At 46.0% G+C, this 13,271-nt stretch overlaps 1 protein-coding gene across 3 annotated transcripts in view; it reads right to left on the bottom strand.

Moving 5' to 3' along the window:
* Positions 1-13,271, bottom strand: part of FRMD4A (FERM domain containing 4A) — a 386,235-nt gene that overhangs the window by 202,691 nt on the left and 170,273 nt on the right. The window lies entirely within an intron of this gene.

The following is a 13,271-nucleotide window of genomic DNA, read 5'->3' as shown; positions in this document are numbered from 1 at the left end:
TGCTGTAACTGAAGCAAACCCCTTTTTCATCTGCAGGAAACTGCCACACTATTGGTGCTTTTGAAAGTTTACAGGAGGATACACAATGGCTGTGTTACAGAAAACTCCAGGATGGAAAAAGGAAGCTTTCCAATGTTTCAGAGTGGAAATTATGAAAATTAAAAAGCCTCCTCCCAGTCTCTGGTGTGGTTTGCAAGCACGGGTTGGGTGGGGAGATGCTGGAGGGGGAGGAAGGGGATGTGGATGTGCACTTCCAGCTAATGGGAGCCCTGAACTTTGATTCTGCTTCAAACACACCCAGATTTGCATGGTGTTGGCGGTTCACCTTGGCTTTTACCCTGAACGCATCCTGGCTGCCAAGTGGGAACGACAGCACTGGCTGGGTCTTGCAGAGGTCTGGAGAGGATCAGTGTCTGTGGAGCCTTTGTAATATGTAAAGCCCAATGTATTATAAGGAATAATTTTAAATTGTGATGTAGGATTGCCAAGCTTCTCTCTTACAACAGCCCATCCATCATATTAGCCTTGAGAGATTTTCGTGGATGGTATTTTCAAAAATTGGGAACTCCAGGCTCTGCCCTCAGGCAGCAGTAACAGCTTTGACCTCAGCTCTGAGGAAAGGAGAGCCTGTCAAATATTTGCAACTCTCTTTTCTTGGTTTTCTGTGAAAATCTGGATCTTTAATGAGGACAAACTACCTGCGGAGTTTTAACCTTGCTTGTCCCCCTCCCCGCTGTCTGCTGATGCACTAAGATTGATTAAGGGAAGGCTGAAAGACAGAAAGTCACTTGTTGTCATCCTCATTCAGCTTCCTAAGATGCTCCAAACCATCATGGATAATATTACAACCCATGCAGGACCCGTTTTGTGCTTAGAGACATACCATGGCTACTGAATGGGTTAAGGTTTAATAAAAGCAAGATGTTGGAGAGTGTTTTTGGAGTGTTGTGGAGAAGGAAAAGGACATTGACATTCCTCTGTCTGAAAAGTAATTTCTCATGGATCACACCAATCAGGGGAGCGCACTGATCCTGTGCTCTTCCTCTGAGCTGTCACCCAGCCAGATCTCAGCATCTCTTTCAGATGCAGTAAATACAGGTATTTATGCAGAGAAGCTGACAGGCGATACTTATTGCTTTGAATGTCAGATTATATCTATCCTTCAATGAAAGAGAGGCATTTTGAGCAGGTGCAAATACAGGATCCAGTCCCTTATATCCCCAGCCACCCTGTACTCAGATGAGGTACCTGGCATTTTATCAAGCCATCGGTCATAAAGCTACACTGCGCATTTTCAATGATCTACTTCTGGTGCCCTTACTTCTAGCCTGCAAGCATGTAGACGTGGAAGACTAACTCAGAGGATGACGATAGGGCTGTCTTTCAGAGCAAGTTCAAACATTCCCTCAGGCTCTCTGAACACACTTGTCTCCAAAAGAAACAGCGAGCACCATGAGCTCCCCAAACAGAGGGTCATTCAAACACAGAAGCTCCTAAAACCGAACAACTGCTTCTACAAACGTGGCTTCAAGGACCCAGAGAGGGGGCTGGAGCCCAGGGCTCTGCTGCTTAGCACCTGCCCTACATCTGGTGGAGTCATCCATACGGTGGACAAGAGCCTGTATTGCTGCCCTTACGACACAGATTTTAGCTTTTCTGGGACTTTGGTGATGACCTAATGATGCCAAGCAATAAGGCAGCAAAACCTTCTGCCTAGCTCTGACTCCACAGACAACACAGTCATCGTGCTGTGCTGCAGGTTTCCAGCCTGATCTAGAGGAGCAGTGGACCAGCACCAGGGCTATGAGGGCAGGGCCACCAAAAGGATGGCAATGTTGACACCTTTCAGTAGCCTGCACAATCAACAAACTGTATTGCAAGAAGCATACTTTCTGTTAACATGTTCCTTTTGATGGAAGGAGCAACTGCACAGTGCCAAATTTTGCTCATCTGATCTTCCACACGGTAAAAGCTGTGAGAAGCTTACAGTAGCTCCAACATGAATGAACTGGATTGCTCTTCTGGCTGTGAAGTAGATTTACTTCTTCTCTACAGCGGGGTGCAGCCCATGCCCTAGAACTAGGGGTGTGTGTGTGTGCACATGCCCAGCCCCAGCACTCCCCTCCAAGGACAGGGAACTTCTCCCACATGTCCCACCGCCATTGGAGGTGGTAGTGCAGGGCTTCCCAGGACAAACCTTGGGCTGATAAACCAAAGATTCACAGGGCCATGTGCAGCGCTAGTGAACACACAGTTGTGGAGTCAGACCTATGTTGTGGGGACGCTCCCATCTGAGCTGGGCTAGCCTGGATGCCCCATCTGGATCTGGTCTCCAGAAGTAAGCATGCAGAGCTGGCATGGCAGGCTGTGTTTATCTCCTCTGACTGGAAGGCTTTTGTTCCCTCCACAGTTAATGGAAGATGGATGTCAGCACAGAAGGCAATTCATCCCATCCTACATTGTCTTTGAAGATATTAGGATAAGTTGTCACCAGAAGACACACATTACTCTCTCTGACTACTGAGGAGGCCTAAAATGGTAGTAAAAATTATTGCAGCTGCATGACAAACTTGTAAACATAGGCTGGCTGAAGGTACAAGTGGAAGGCAGCTGACATGGGAAATACACACTAGCAAGAACATAAACCCCTACCTTTAACATCTTTTAGATGAGTTTCTCCAAAACATCTCATCACATCACTCATCTGTTGGGAGCTGGCAGGATGGAAACTCCCTGTGGCAGAAACCTTTGAGTTAGGGCCGATTCGGTTCACTCTTGCAGTGATTTCTATTCTGAATTAAAATGGAAAACAGTACAAAGGCACTTGTTCTGCACGTGGATCTCCAAAGGGCAGATGCTTAGTGCATCAGCATTAACTGCATGTTATCAGTCCTTAGCTCTTGTTTCACACAGAGTTTACCTAATCTATGATGATGCAAAGCCTGAGAAAATAGATATCCATGGTCCTACCCCATCAAGACTTGGTGGCCTCTGTAGAAGGAGTGCTGGAAACTAAAATGAACTTTAACCTTGGTTTAGAAACTTGCTCACTTATTTAAAAGCATGCACAACACTAGTTACACCTTCTAAATATATTCCAGAAGTACAGCTGGTTTGTAGACTGTGTGCAGGTGACTAAATGGCATCATTTGTAGCCCATTATCTTTTCAAAAGCTTTTCATGTTGTGTCTTCGGGAAGTGGAGACTAATTGAGCTCCTTGCCTGTGCGATTTGGAGAGTTTGATGCTTTGGTCCCAACAAGAAAAATAAAAGTGTAAGAACCACTCATATCCATCTGCTGAAGTCACTGTTCCTTTGAAGCCATTAGAAATGATTGAGGCAATGAGGATAATATATACTTCACAAGGAAATAAGCTAAGCTCAAACAGAAAGTTTGACCAGAGGTTTGGAAGTGTGCTTTGAAACCTAAATCCAACTTTCCCAACTTCTTGAACCAGCAAAATAGAAACTGTGCGACCACCTACAGAAGAGATTTCCTTTTGGTCAGCACAGCCTCTTTCAGGATTTCTGTCAGGCTGGTTAGGGGGACCCTGGTGCTTGTGAGCTTCACTAAAGTCACTGCTGGTGTTTCACCAGACTTGTGCTGGTGCCTTCTCTGGACGCAACATGTCTCAAGAGGTAAAATGGAAAAGCTCTGTGAAGGCTAAGTTTACTGCTCATCCACGGTTTTTTTTCCCCATACACTTACAGTTTCCTGATCTAAATGGATGAAAAAGCTCAACAAGAAATTAAGAACTTTAAGGAAAAGGCGTGTATCGCACTTTGATGTCTGAAAGTGCTGCTAGTTCAGGAAACACTGGAGCAATGTCTAAGCAATCCCTTGTATGGATCATGAATTGATGGTCTAGAGGCTTTCTATGCCTGGACTTTAAAACCCAGCTGAAGGCATGCTAAGGCCCCCCCCTCCCCTGCCCCCCCCAAGGGATAAGTCCTGGCTGGAAGCTGGGTTAGGGTGAGGTGGGTTGGAAGGTATTTCAAATGTACAGGCTACCACTCTGCATGATCTATTCATTGCTGATCTTCCATGAAACATAGTCTCTGTGTGGAAAAGTCCTTCCAGGAACCTCCTTGTAGGGGTGGCAGGTTCTTGTCTTTTGAGCTGCGTTCTGTTACCTGGAAGACCGAAAGGGTCCATGAACTACAGGAGCCTTTCCACCACCTCCAAAGCTTTATAGCTGGATTCACACGATGCTTCATGCGAATCCAAAACATTTGGCTCATTTCTGGCTCTCAGCCTGTGTTCCCTGGCTTGCCCTTGCCCTGTCCCCTGACCTACCCTTGCTGTCCCAGGGTCTGGCCAGTGCAAAGGCAACAAATGCCAAACTGTAATGAAAAAAAGCTTTTCATTTTCTGATCAAAATAAGAATCTGAAGCACTGGAAATTTCACAGCAGAGCCTCTGCTCCTCAGGTCTCCAGGCCTTGAAAGCTTCTGACAATTAAATCAAATGCCAACCATTTGAAAGCCAATTTGAGTGGCATCCTGGCTCCAAACTCTGCAGAGTTCACCAGTCACTTACCCATTAGCCTCTGCCATGCTCTTGCCTCTTCCACTGCTAGCCTGCCTGCATTCTAGGGGGGGATAAAGCCTGGCACAGCTCCATTTCACAGAAAAGTCAGTTTTGATTTGCTACACCTTTTGGAAATGTCACAAAATATTACAATTTCCAGACACCCAAGAGGGTGCACCAAGCATTTATCTGTCTAGGTAGAGTTCAAATTAAACCAATTCCTTCAAAATACTTGTGAACAGGTCAGAAAAGAAAAAGCTCAGCTGAAGCAGATAAAATTGATGCTTCTACAGTCACAAGTGATTATATCAGAGCATTATACAGGTGACAGTTTTGTTACTTAAGCTTATCTTATTCATTGGTTGGGTTTTTTGGATACAATTATTTGTCTATAGGGCTGGTGGATAATTAACTGCAAATAAAGTATGTTATGAAATGCCACATTTTTTATCACTGCTCTAGGTCTGTATATTGGTTTCATCACCTTGTGACTTGAGCGACTTCCAGAAAAAAGCTAAGACAACAGGAGTTCCTTACTTCAGGGTCTCTCTTCTTCCTTGGGAAACTTCTATGCTCAAATATCTACTGATCTTTTGTTACCCACAGTATCTGAGTAACTCTACTGTCACTTCGGTAGTCTATCAGATTGGTAGTGCTGCTGTCAAGGTAAGACACCCATCCAAAAAATGTCACTGAAGGTGCTAAGCAGAGGTCTGTGGGACCTGCTTGCCAGCGTAAGAATTTGCAAGTAAATAACATGAACTGGAAATATCAACTTCCCTTGAAGCACTCACTTAGTCATGGTGTCAGAGCGAGTGCTCACAGCATCACTCACAGAGGCTTGCACGAGAAGGTTTAACAAATGAGGACCACTCCACCGTGAGCACCGTAAGGTCTGCCTTGTTCCACCCTGTTAGTCCCTGCACTACAGCCCTTGGTGTGAGAGGTTTCCAACCACTTGGCTTTTGAATCCATGCTAGAAAAATGATTAATAACCAGCCAAACACTGAATCATTCTTTGTCTAGTAGAAAAAGAAAACCAGTAACTCAGAGTAGTAAAAGCACTGGTAGATTTGTGCAGTGGCAAGACATACACCAAGTCTTTTACTGGGTTTGCTTGAAGGCAACCTCCTCTCTTGCCAAAAGCAAAGGTCACCATAAGCTGCAGAATAGCGTGGGAAAACCTGCCTCAGACTTGGCCTGCAGAGCAGAAAGACTGATTTTTATTTTTTTTTTTCAGCCCTGGGTTCTCTCTTCTCAAGAGAAATTTATTTATAGGAGGAATGACGTTTCCTGCCGCATTCTTAACGTACTTGCAGCTTGGGATAAGAACATGGGAGCTTTGTCTTCTGCCATCTGTTTTCTATGGCAATAAATACCCGTTTATGGATTTATCTCTGTCTGCTGTGTTTTAAAGTCACGATATGAATGAGTGTTCATGGATATTCATTCAGACAGGAAGCATCATAGGTAAAGACCAGTCCCAGCTCCGTGCCGGTGTAGATTTACACTTGCGTAATAGACAGTGGAGTTCTGACTTGGGGCTCTGGCCACATTTTTAATCTTAGCTTATCTTCTTTGGAGGCACAAGAAATAAAAAAAGCAATCATCTGGACTAAAATCCCACTGAGCTGCAAACATCCACTGACACAACTAGGCAGAGGGCCTTTAATTTACCATAGCTGAGAGCTGGGCCCTAAAGCTGGGGTGCAAACTGCAAGACCTAATTTAAAATAGCTTTTCCAGCCATATCTCTCCCAGCTTGATTTGTTTCTTACAGCACTTCTTACAGTCTGGAGATGGCCTCCCTTTTCACACAGCATCTGCAGTACCATCCTTTGAGGCTTGAAGGCAGAAGAGAGGGCAGCCTTGTTCTTTTTTAATACAAGAAAGCTGCATGTTTTCTCCAGGCTTTCTAACTCAAAAAAACAATGCCTTGCGTTTGTGGTGGGAAACATTCCTGTGGCTGGAAAATAGCCAGTGAGGTCTTGAGAGAAGGAGTAAATATGTGTTCTTCTTTACCAGTGCCTTGCAACAGCAGAAAGAGATCTCTGAATGGTGCTAGGCATTTGTTAGACATTAGCAGGACTCTATTCATCTTCCTCTTGCACACATCCGCAGCACATGGATGTAATAAAGATAGCTCGCAGGCATAAACCGTCTCATATTAATAATGCAATGGGAGAAAGGACTACATGTTTAATGTGCATGTGTAGTGGTGGGGGAAGGAGCCCCAGAGAAGGAATATCTGGTGGGGTGGGCTTTGTTGAGAAATACTGTGTTAGGGATGGGATTCATGTCTCCTGGTTTGGGGGGTCATCTTCTGACCAAGGCGCCCCTGTATATGCTGGCCAAAGGAGAACTTGCGGGGATGTGAGGAGTTATTGATTCAGCCAAACATGGTCATTCAGGGGACCACCTCTGCAATCCCTGCAGAGTATTTTGACTACCTCTACAGCGATCCCAAAGGCAGCCCAAGGTGCTGGCCAGGATGGAGACGTCTCATAGACATCAGCATTGACTTAGATGAACCCAACTCATGTCTCAGTCCCGACACTGGCTGCTGGTGCGCCCCATGGCACGAAACTTGATTCTGCCTCAGCTGACATGTTTGGTGGTGTCTGTGCCATACCTACTAAAATTTAGCATTGCCTTTTTTTTATTTGGACTTGTAAAAGCCTTTGCAATGCCATCGCTTCTGCTGGGTCCGTGGCGTGTGTTGCGCAGACCTCACACCTCAGGCTTTACATGTGAAACTTGCTTACTCGGGACCATATTTCAGGCTCTTGCACCGCTGCAGTGGGATTTTATGGACTCCAAGCTTAGCAGAAACACAGCTTCTGTGTGGCTTCAGGACCCCAAGTGCAGGGGATCTGCCCTGCTACCTCTAGTTGGTGGAGGGCATCCAGGGAGAGAGAGCATGATGCATGCTTCAGCCAGGTTGACCACAGCCTCATGGGCTGGGTCCCTGTGGGACAGCCATGTGACGAGGCAGAGAGAATAATGGCAAGGACAGAGATTTAGGACAAAAAGCAGCCAGCTGCAAAAAACATCCTACCAAATTCTTCAGCAACCCTTATAGCAAGGCTCCAGCATCTGTCTGACAAGAAGCCTAAAGCACCCCAACCTTAGGTCAAGAAGTAGGAAGGAGATAAATAAACCATGGATGTGAGTGAAAATAAAACAACACAACCCCCTCTGACAGTGGCTGGTCACTTGGGCCGTGTGTGGAGCTGTTAAGTGTGTACACTCTGCCAAGTCCCCTGCAGCGCCAGTCATCGTTATACATCCGTTCTTGCCTCCTGTATAAATATTAACCTTCTCTGACACGTGTACTTGCAGGTATTTCCATGCTCTCCGTTACTCCGCACCATGGGGTTACCTCCTAGAAGCACCCTGTGAGAGTACTGCTGTTTTTCACACCCCTCCATCACATGGACTAACACTCACAGCAAAGCAAAGACTTGGGCTGCTGCTGCTCAGGTGGGTCAGTACGGATAGCATGTTTCCAAAGGGGACATGTGCGTGCATGGAGGAGAAAGGTTTCCCATTTTCCACACTGTTACATGATTTTTTTTAGGCTTATTGGTTTCAGGTACAGTCTGCATGAAAGCATGAGCCCTTCCAGACTGGAGCAAAGGCACCTGCTGTGGCCAGCAGCAGCAGAGGATGGTGGCCCCACAGCACCTGAGAGCTTGCTCTGGCCAAAATATCATCTGCCACCTGCAGGAAGCTGCCTTTGAAGGAGACACCAGGATCTCTGCCTCCCCATGCTAGCAAAAGCAGCTGCAAAGCCACCAGATGCTGACACACCCCCTGTGATCTGGGTCAGCAACAGCAGTGCCTCTGGAGTGAGGAACCCTGCCTGTTGTTACAGCAGTGCTGGGCACTGTACAGGGAACACAAATAATACTTGTCCCCGAGGAAGGTTAAGGCTGCAGGCAGGAGTGCTTGCCCTGGGTCCCTCTCAGAACCAGCATCTTGAACCACAAAGCCCAAATTTACCAGGAGGGACATTTCTGAATGCACTCCAAAGCAACAAACAACAATCAAACAATAGCAGACCAAAGCTGTGTGAATAATTGATTATCTTTGGTTTGCTTGACGGACTGGAAAGGCAAAGAAAATATGTTTCAGGTTGACACAAAGTTATTCTGCTTTCCCTTCTGCCAAATGGAGAAGGAAGAAAAACTAAAAAAAAAAAAAAAAAAAAAAAGCAGCTTTGTGTTTAACTGAAACAGTTTTTGACCTGCATTTAATTTTTGAGATTTTTTCATGTCCCTTAAAAAATTGTAGGCATTCATCCAGAATGAAATTACACTCCATTTGAAAGAAAAATTGGAAAAAAAATTTGATTTGAAATGTCCACAACCAGATATTTTTTTGGAGTGACACATGCAACAGACTTGTAGTAAACTCACAGGTGGCTTCAGCTGCCGTAGAACTGCTTTTCAGCAAAAGAGATGCCGTCACCAAAGGTTTCCCTCCTTCCTGTGTGGGGCAACTCTGAGCCGCTCTGGGCTTGTAGAGCTTCTAGACGTGCCACCAGCCATGGAACAGTGGGTGCAACACCCCTCACCAACCCACACCCCCCTGCCCCGAGGCACTGTGCCCAAACCCCTGGCAGCCAGGAGCGTGCAGATGGTGCCGATTCTCTTGAGACAGGCACCGTTGCAGGGACATCAGTGGCAAGCAGAGAGGGTGTGCATGGTGTCCCTGTGCCCTGTGGGGGCTGTGCCACCCCTGCCAGCTCCGGCAGAGGCAGCTTACTAGGCAAAGGCAGCCTAAAGTGCGTGATGTGCACTGGGTGTGCACTGGGTGTGCATCACTCTGAGCCGAGACGCGTGTCCCAGCCAGTGTCTCTTTGCCAGCCTTCAAAGCACTGGGATGCCCCTGGTCCCCTGGGTGCTGCTGCTGAAGGTGACGTGCTTTCAGGAAATTAATGACATAATTACAGCTTCCCCAGAACACCCTGCTATGCCTGCCACAGCAAGAAAGCAACAGCGTTGCCTTGGCTAGGCAGAGACTGCCAGCCCTGCAGTGTCATGTTGGCTGGCACTGACCAGAGCAACAAGTCTTGTGCTGTATAGCCCATATTGCCCTGTGCAGCCTCTGCTCGCTGTACATCTCATCTGGGGCGGACACTAACAGGCATCTGCATCTGTGTTCCCTTATACAGAGCCCTTCCACATCACCCTGAGCTTTCTGCTGGTATTCAGCCTTTGACATTATTATTATTTACACCCCACTGCTACAGGTTGGTGCTGTGATATGCCATCCCAATGTCTCAACAAGTATTGATTGTTAGAAATGATGCTTTTCAGAAATTATTACCTCCAAGTATTACCATGGAGCCTTCAACTAGTTTTAATTGCTGCACGTTATCTTATTGTTCCTGCTGGCATCAATTTCCACCCGAAGTTATCACACAGCCTCTGACTAGTATGAATTCCCATTCATCACCATACAGGTCCCACCAATAGTAATTTCCACACACCATGGCATACACCAATAGTAATTTCTACACACCATGACATAACCCCTATTAGCTCTGATTACTAATGGGGCAGACAACTGTTATCAATCAGTACCCTCCTCATCCTCTGGGCATGCATTCAGGACAAAGAAATCATGGCTTACCCTTTCCACACTGCGTCTCCTCAGTGATCCATATGGTATTTTGAATAAAAGTCTTCGGCTCCTACCCGGAGTCACAGCTGTCTGTACTACCATAGTGCAGAGCTAACTCGTTTGTGTGCACGTGTGTGTGTGAGAGTGCACAGCACACACAGGCTTCCTTTGAAATAACTTACAGTCTCATCTAGATTTCCCAACTATCAAATAGCTGAGTGGGTTTTCACATCAGAGCATATGAGTCAAGATGTGGCTTGTTTGAAAGAAGGAGGGGGAAAAGGGAAAAAAAAAAAAAAAAGGAAAAAAAAATGAGGAAAACCCAAGCCTTGTAACCTTAACAACATGCTTCAAGCAGTGTATCTTTAGCTTCCTTCTGTTTCTCGGTGTAGTTTGCTCAGCAGGATTGCTGTGCCACAGAGGTGGAAGAATTAAGCTTCTGGGGAGAATGTTCCAAAAATGTCAAGCTCGCTTCTTGTTGCTACAGATGGTAACCAGGTCAGTTGTCTAATCAAAGCTCTATCATCAGAGTTATTATACATTTTGCCATGTGACTGCAGACCCCTCTGGTTTGCTGTACAGTAGATCACATGTTCACCTTAAAAAGAATATCTGGTGTATCACCATCTGGTGCAGAGATTAATGTTAAATCCTACATTCAGATATTCCTCTCTCCTAGATGCTGGGAAGCACATACCCAGAGCACAGGGCTTGAACAGATCCTCTGGGCTGCTCAGCTAAATGCGAGCACTCACCGGTTCAGGCTACATGGTCTGTACGGCACAGTGCCGGGCATATCTGAGTGGTAACCGAGACCAGACGTTACCACTCACACTCATGCCTGTACACATATGTGCCAGTGAGAGCCTGCTCGGTGATGCCTACAGCTTCTATGTGTACCTATAAAAATGATTATATTGGAGTCTATCATTGTAAAGTGTTGTCTTTACAAAGTCAATCTCAACATCTACGTCTCTTTTTCTCCTATAAAACCACTTCAGAGACTAGTAGCCAATGATCTTTTCTCTGAAAGAAAAGTCCAAAACTACATTTACACTTTAAATTGTACAAGAGGGTTTTAGAAATGAGAAAAGTACTTTCCCTTCCCACAAACTGTCTGCAGCACCAGGAGTTGTCCCGAAGCAGCCAGGTACTATTCTGGGCTTTTGTAAAAGTGTGGTTTGGATGTTGTGTTCATTTCCATGCTACGTTACAGGTACTGGTCCAGATGCGGTTTAGAGTTAATGTGTGCGAAGCAGGAGCATCTTAATCTGTTGACTCCATTGCGGTATTCTCAATTTGCTTAGTAAAATGGAAAAGATGTTGGCCCACACTCTTTTCCTTGGAGCAGTCTATCTGGGAGAGCAAAATTTGCTGAGCAGTGGAGCCAATCCCTTCCTCCATGCATTGTTCTCATTTTAATGCAAAACTAAAAATACTTTGTTTTGATCGAAGTCCAAAAGCCAGGATGAAGGTGTTAGGGACATGACATTAAAGCAACCGTTTCAAATAAAGAAGAGAAACTCTGTATCTGCTCAGCATATGCACATGCATTAAAACCAGTCAAAGAAAAAACCCAGCAGCTTGATGTGGGAAACTCTAAATATTAAAACAATCGGCCTTTGTTCATAATTAGTTCCATATGTCTCTTGCCAAAGAGAGTGAGAGAGACAGGAAAAGATGGAAATATCTTAAGCATGACTGACTTATATAGGTTCATTATGTGGAATAGGTGCAGGGTTAGGGGCTTTGCTTCTTGCAGGGCTTTTTTTTATGGTTATTAATGCCCCCCCTGCTATCTCACACTTTGCCTACGTGGTTTTTTTAAGCACGAGGTGTCTGGCATTTCCCAGCTGCCCCCAGGGAACCCTTGCCAGCATCAGCAGAGCCACTGGGGATCTACTGGTGGAGGAAGAAGGCAGAGGTGGCTGCAATCTGCCTTACTGGGAGCTTTTCCTGAATAAAAACGGAGTCATGTCTGAGTCAGGACCTCGGGAGCGAGTGCTTTGTAGGAGAACAGAGAAGCGAAGATCTCCCTGCTCACCCAGTCTGAAGCTTCTGCTCACACCAGCCTCTGCCACCAGAAGCTCTCATACTCCTGCAAGCCAGGTCTCCTGCAGGTCCAGCTCCTAGCAAGGCCAGCCGTGTAGATAGAACTTTACCCACTAGAGGGGACAAAGAGCCGTTAGCGCACATCTCCAGCTGTGTCTATAAGCAACGGGGCTGGGGGACCAGAGGCAGACAGGCTCATGGTACCAGCACAAAGCACCACATCGCCTGATATTCCTCCACAGGGGAAAGGGAAGTGTTTGTTCAGTCATTTCCACAAACCACAAGTTCTTTGCATAGGTTTTTAGGTCTTGCAAATGAAATGCAAATCTGCATATTGCTTAAGGCAGCTGAATAATAATAATACAAATATTATTCTTTGCAGGAAACCTCTTGCGCATGTGAAAAGTGAAAGAAATCCATCCTTTTGCATGGTATTGGAACCAGTTCCAACAAGATCCCTGCCTATCCCAGTTGGCCTGACTCCTCCCTCCCTCCCTGGTGCTGCACCCCAGACACAACTTTATGGGTGCCCTCCCCAGGAACCACATAAAGCTGGAGACCCGGACCCACTATGACACCTTCTTCTGTCCCATTCCTCATTTCCCAGGTGGTATGAACCTGCAGACAGGGAGCCTAACCATAGTCACCAGAACTGGAAAACATCCGGATGGATGAGATGTTGGCTTTTTATTTTTAGAATTGTTCAGGGTACATTGGTAGGCAAGTGTATAGGGCACTCTAGTAGGATTAGTTTGCCTATAGGATAAGCAATGTAAAACATGCTTTCATGAGGGTCTTTCTGTTTGTTCCCAGAGAGGGGGTTTAGGTGTGTCTGGCGATGTAAGCCCATCCAAAGGCATTGCAGCCCATCAGATTCTGAATTTCCCTCTGGAGAACCCCCTCTCATGTAGTTGACTGCAGATGCAGATGAAGATGACCAGACTCATCACTGAGGCTTCATTCAACTCCATTGTCTGCAGAGACAAAATTCAACTGAACAGCGCAGTAGGAAATAGAAGCCAAACTATCGTAAGGGAACGTCCCGGCCTTGCCGGCAC

The sequence above is a fragment of the Falco rusticolus genome, chromosome 5 (genome assembly GCF_015220075.1).
Source record: "Falco rusticolus isolate bFalRus1 chromosome 5, bFalRus1.pri, whole genome shotgun sequence".
In the NCBI taxonomy this organism is placed as follows: Eukaryota; Metazoa; Chordata; class Aves; order Falconiformes; family Falconidae; genus Falco; species Falco rusticolus.
The sequence above is the reverse complement of the archived record's forward strand: the minus strand, read 5'-3'. Positions and strand labels throughout refer to the sequence as shown.